The sequence below is a fragment of the Empidonax traillii genome, unplaced genomic scaffold, assembly GCF_003031625.1.
Source record: "Empidonax traillii isolate 1590-97213 ecotype Southwest subspecies unplaced genomic scaffold, ASM303162v1 scaffold495:size1017845, whole genome shotgun sequence".
Classification (NCBI taxonomy): domain Eukaryota; kingdom Metazoa; phylum Chordata; class Aves; order Passeriformes; family Tyrannidae; genus Empidonax; species Empidonax traillii.
The window spans coordinates 909,427-915,330 of record NW_020955688.1 but is presented as its reverse complement, the minus strand read 5'-3'; positions in this window follow the sequence as shown (position 1 = coordinate 915,330).

The window sequence follows — 5,904 nt, the reverse complement described above, 5'->3', positions numbered from 1 at the left end:
TCCTCCTTTCTCTTTGGAGCAACCTGCCATGCACGTTTCTGCCACGTTCCCAAAATAAAGGTAGTGGTTTATTTATATACCCCCGGGGGCAGGCAGGGCCCTGTGCAGGGCAGAATCACCTGATATCTCCCCAGAGCTTGGCGCCTGAGACTCAGTGAGAGAAGACTGGCCTAGGGGGGAAGTTTAGGGCTGTTTCCAAGCAGCAGAACTGTATCCTGGGTCCTGACTGTCACCAGCTGCCCTCACTCTGCTGATTTTCCCCCTCTTAGTGGGAGGGCAAAGGGCCACCTCCAGGACATGTCCCAACCTGCTTTTTCCTTGGGAGCCCTCTGCCCATGGCAACATGGCACAGCACATCCCCATGGAACACTGTTGGGCAGGGGCTGTACCCCTTGGGCAGCGATGCCCAGGCAGCGCTGGGCACCCCGGGCAGGTCCACATTCCTCTGCCCCCATGGCACATCCCTGACAGTGGTGTCCCCGTGGGGCCCCGCAGCGATCCACCTGCAGCCGTGTGGTTACTGGCGCAGGGAGGAGGGGAGCAGTTGGTGGCAGTAGGATGGCCTCAGACACACGGCCCATCTGCTGTGTCACCCCTGACCGCGCCATGGCCAGCGCCCGCAGGAAGGGCCCTTCTCCGGCCCGTCTCTTCCGGCGGAGGAGCAGGGAAATGGCATCCCGGCCCCTGCCGCCCGCTCCCGCCCGGATGTGTGACACTGCGGGCAGCGAGGCCGGCCCTGCCGCCGCGGGGCTTTGTCTGCGAACTGCGGCGGGAGCGCGGGCGGCCGCGGCCTCCACTCCGCGGGGTTCGCCCTTATCCCGCGGCCGCGGCCACCCCCAGCCCAGCGCGGCTCCCCGCGCACGCCAGGGCCCCGCAGCCGGTCGGGCCCGTGGCTGCGGAGCCTCCCGGCACTGCGGGCTCCCTCTGCAGGTCCCGGTGCCCGCGCACAGCCCGCACGGTGCCCCCACGGGGACAGCCCGGTGCCCGCGCTCCCAGCGGGAACGCGCATCCCCGGCCCCGCCACGGCCGCTCCCCGCCGCCGCGACGATGCCGAAGGAATCGCGGCCCCTCACCGGGGGCTCCCGCTCGGTCGTCCCGGGCAGTGTGAGGGAGTCACAGTCGGCCGGCGGGGAGGCCCTAAGCTCAGTGTGAAGGGAGCTGTGTTCCCCACGGGAGCCGTGGGCAGGGAGGGCTGGCTGCCAGGCGCTCCCGGTAGCGGCCCTTCCGCGGGGGCACTGCGAGGAGGCGATGGACGGCGGGAGGGCTCAGGGGGATCGCGGCCCCGAGAGGCAGCACCAGGGTCATGCACAAAGGGCCGGGGGCGATGGCTGGGAGCGGTGGCCGTGGGGCTGGAGCACGGCCGGAGCGTGGGCGAAAGGGTTAAGGAGTCGCAGCGGGCAGGGGGAGGGCTGGCCCGGCCGGGGGAGAGGAAGGAAGCAGAGGAGGAGAGGAGCGGAGAGCATCCTGCCGGGAGGGTTCGCCGGGGGCCCCTTTCCCCCAGGAAGCGGCTTGCGGGGCTTGAGACCACAGGGATGGAGCGGAGGGAGCCGGGGCTGCGGGCGGGGCTCAGGCCAGCTCTGTGCCTGCAGGCACTGCTGCCCCGGGCCGGTGTGCCTGGCGCGGGGGCTCCTCCCCTTGCCGGGGTGGCCCCGGCTTCCCGGGCCTCTCATCTCATAGTGCCCGGGCCGTGCTGCTCCCATGGTCCCCCGAAACCTTTGGGGGAGGGCAGCCCAGGGTCATACAAGGGCGGTGGGTGCGGGCCAGGAGCTGCAGCCATCACTGCTGAGCAACCCTGCCCTGCGTGGAAGAGCTGTCGCTGGGCTGGTGTCACCTGGAGGCCAGTCCCCGTGCAGCAGCCATGTGCAAGCATGGGGATAATCCCTGAGGGCCCGAGGCCCAGGGTCCCTGCCTGAGTGCTGCAGCTGCTCTCAGGGACCTTCCTGTACCCCCATCCCTGAGGCTGCCTCCAGTCCCCAGCTCAGGGGCTGTGCAGGGCCCCCAGCCCTGGTCAGCGAGGCTGAGCCCATGCTGGGCTCTGCTCCACCCACCCAAGGTAGAACCAGGTTCACCAGGCCTGTGGGGTGTCCTTCCCGCACTGGTCCTGTCACTAGGAGGGACACAAACGGGATACACATGGGGGACACGGCACAGCTCTGCAGACCAATCCCCTGCCCCGCCCCAATCCCAGCCCCATCCATCTGCGTGGGTGATGGAGAGCAGAGCCAGGACACATTCTCATGCCGCAGACCATTTTTCCCAGGCGCTTTTGTCACCCTTCCAACACAGTCTCTGGGCTGTCCCGCCGCGAAGGCCGCTGTCACAAGCCGAAAGGCGGGGGGGGGCGCCCGCCCGCTCCCGTCTGCCCGCCCCGCGCAGCTGCTCCCGCCGGCCGGGAGATGGGGCTGAGAGCCCGCGGCTTCCCGCAGCACCGGCGGCAGGGAGGGGGGCTGCGGGCACCGCAGCGCCTCGCTGGCACCCTCGGCTTGGCCTGCCTGGCTGGGGTTGGAGGTCCGCACCCCGCAGCAGTGCTGGGGGCGCGGGGTGCGTGAAGAGGCGGGCGGGGTGAATGTGCATGTGTGTGCACTAGTGTACATGTGTGTGCGTGGAAGAGGAGTGCGTGGGGGGTATATGTGTGTGGACGGGAGTTTTCTGTGCGACCTAGTGCGTGTGCGTGGCTGGATGCGTGCATGGGGTGGGGGGTGTCTGTGGGTGGGGCGTGTGTCTGAGGGGCGTGTGCGGGGTGGTGGCGAGTGTGCACACATGGACGGGTGTGTAGGGGCTTGTGTATGGATGAGGGCTTCCGACATGGGGGTATGGNGCGAGGGCCCAGCAGCCAATTTTCCTCCTTTCTCTTTGGAGCAACCTGCCATGCACGTTTCTGCCACGTTCCCAAAATAAAGGTAGTGGTTTATTTATATACCCCCGGGGGCAGGCAGGGCCCTGTGCAGGGCAGAATCACCTGATATCTCCCCAGAGCTTGGCGCCTGAGACTCAGTGAGAGAAGACTGGCCTAGGGGGGAAGTTTAGGGTTGTTTCCAAGCAGCAGAACTGTATCCTGGGTCCTGACTGTCACCAGCTGCCCTCACTCTGCTGATTTTCCCCCTCTTAGTGGGAGGGCAAAGGGCCACCTCCAGGACATGTCCCAACCTGCTTTTCCCTTGGGAGCCCTCTGCCCATGGCAACATGGCACAGCACATCCCCATGGAACACTGTTGGGCAGGGGCTGTACCACTTGGGCAGCGATGCCCAGGCAGCTCTGGGCACCCCGGGCAGGTCCACATTCCTCTGCCCCCACGGCACATCCCTGACAGTGGTGTCCCCGTGGGGCCCCGCAGCGATCCACCTGCAGCCGTGTGGTTACTGGCGCAGGGAGGAGGGGAGCAGTTGGTGGCAGTAGGATGGCCTCAGACACACGGCCCATCTGCTGTGTCACCCCTGCCCGCGCCATGGCCAGCGCCCGCAGGAAGGGCCCTTCTCCGGCCCGTCTCTTCCGGCGGAGGAGCAGGGAAATGGCATCCCGGCCCCTGCCGCCCGCTCCCGCCCGGATGTGTGACACTGCGGGCAGCGAGGCCGGCCCTGCCGCCGCGGGGCTTTGTCTGCGAACTGCGGCGGGAGCTCGGGCGGCCGCGGCCTCCACTCCGCGGGGTTCGCCCTTATCCCTCGGCCGCGGCCACCCCCAGCCCAGCGCGGCTCCCCGCGCACGCCAGGGCCCCGCAGCCGGTCGGGCCCGTGGCTGCGGAGCCTCCCGGCACTGCGGGCTCCCTCTGCAGGTCCCGGTGCCCGCGCACAGCCCGCACGGTGCCCCCACGGGGACAGCCCGGTGCCCGCGCTCCCAGCGGGAACGCGCATCCCCGGCCCCGCCACGGCCGCTCCCCGCCGCCGCGACGATGCCGAAGGCATCGCGGCCCCTCACCGGGGGCTCCCGCTCGGTCGTCCCGGGCAGTGTGAGGGAGTCACAGTCGGCCGGCGGGGAGGCCCTAAGCTCAGTGTGAAGGGAGCTGTGTTCCCCACGGGAGCCGTGGGCAGGGAGGGCTGGCTGCCAGGCGCTCTCGGTAGCGGCCCTTCCGCGGGGGCACTGCGAGGAGGCGATGGACGGCGGGAGGGCTCAGGGGGATCGCGGCCCCGAGAGGCAGCACCAGGGTCATGCACAAAGGGCCGGGGGCGATGGCTGGGAGCGGTGGCCGTGGGGCTGGAGCACGGCCGGAGCGTGGGCGAAAGGGTTAAGGAGTCGCAGCGGGCAGGGGGAGGGCTGGCCCGGCCGGGGGAGAGGAAGGAAGCAGAGGAGGAGAGGAGCGGAGAGCATCCTGCCCGGAGGGTTCGCCGGGGGCCCCTTTCCCCCAGGAAGCGGCTTGCGGGGCTTGAAACCACAGGGATGGAGCGGAGGGAGCCGGGGCTGCGGGCGGGGCTCAGGCCAGCTCTGTGCCTGCAGGCACTGCTGCCCCGGGCCGGTGTGCCTGGCGCGGGGGCTCCTCCCCTTGCCGGGGTGGCCCCGGCTTCCCGGGCCTCTCATCTCATAGTGCCCGGGCCGTGCTGCTCCCATGGCCCCCCGAAACCTTTGGTGGAGGGCAGCCCAGGGTCATACAAGGGCGGTGGGTGCGGGCCAGGAGCTGCAGCCATCACTGCTGAGCAACCCTGCCCTGCGTGGAAGAGCTGTCGCTGGGCTGGTGTCACCTGGAGGCCAGTCCCCGCGCAGCAGCCATGTGCCTGCCTGGGTGCTGCAGCTGCTCTCAGGGACCTTCCTGTACCCCAATCCCTGAGGCTGCCTCCAGTCCCCAGCTCAGGGGCTGTGCAGGGCCCCCAGCCCTGGTCAGCGAGGCTGAGCCCATGCTGGGCTCTGCTCCACACACCCAAGGTAGAACCAGGTTCACCAGGCCTGTGGGGTGTCCTTCCCGCACTGGTCCTGTCACTAGGAGGGACACAAACGGGATACACATGGGGGACACGGCACAGCTCTGCAGCCCAATCCCCTGCCCTGCCCCAATCCCAGCCCCATCCATCTGCGTGGGTGATGGAGAGCAGAGCCAGGACACATTCTCATGCCGCAGACCATTTTTCCCAGGCGCTTTTGTCACCCTTCCAACACAGTCTCTGGGCTGTCCCGCCGCGAAGGCCGCTGTCACAAGCCGAAAGGCGGGGGGGGCGCCCGCCCGCTCCCGTCTGCCCGCCCCGCGCAGCTGCTCCCGCCGGCCGGGAGATGGGGCTGAGAGCCCGCGGCTTCCCGCAGCACCGGCGGCAGGGAGGGGGGCTGCGGGCACCGCAGCGCCTCGCTGGCACCCTCGGCTTGGCCTGCCCGGCTGGGGTTGGAGGTCCGCACCCCGCAGCAGTGCTGGGGGCGCGGGGTGCGTGAAGAGGCGGGCGGGGTGAATGTGCATGTGTGTGCACTGGTGTACATGTGTGTGCGTGGAAGAGGAGTGCGTGGGGGGTATATGTGTGTGGACGGGAGTTTTCTGTGCGACCTAGTGCGTGTGCGTGGCTGGATGCGTGCATGGGGTGGGGGGTGTCTGTGGGTGGGGCGTGTGTCTGAGGGGCGTGTGCGGGGTGGTGGCGAGTGTGCACACATGGACGTGTGTGTAGGGGCTTGTGTATGGATGAGGGCTTCCGACATGGGGGTATGGGGGGGGGGGGGCTTGGGTGCATGCCTACATCTGCGTGTGAGGTGTCCCTGGATGCAGGAACTGTGGTGGGATCCAGTGAGGACAGGCCCCTGCCTCAGCCTCTACCCCCACCTGTGGGTGCCACGGGCCCCTTTTCCCTGCCTGCTGGCCCAAGGGGTCCTTCCCTCCCCTTCGCTGCCTGGGCGCATGGAGCACAGGCATAGAACAATGACGGGCAGGTCGTGGAACAGCGTGTATGGCAGGCAGGAGCAGACAGAGGGGCAGTGCCAGCTCTCCTCCTGCCAGTGGG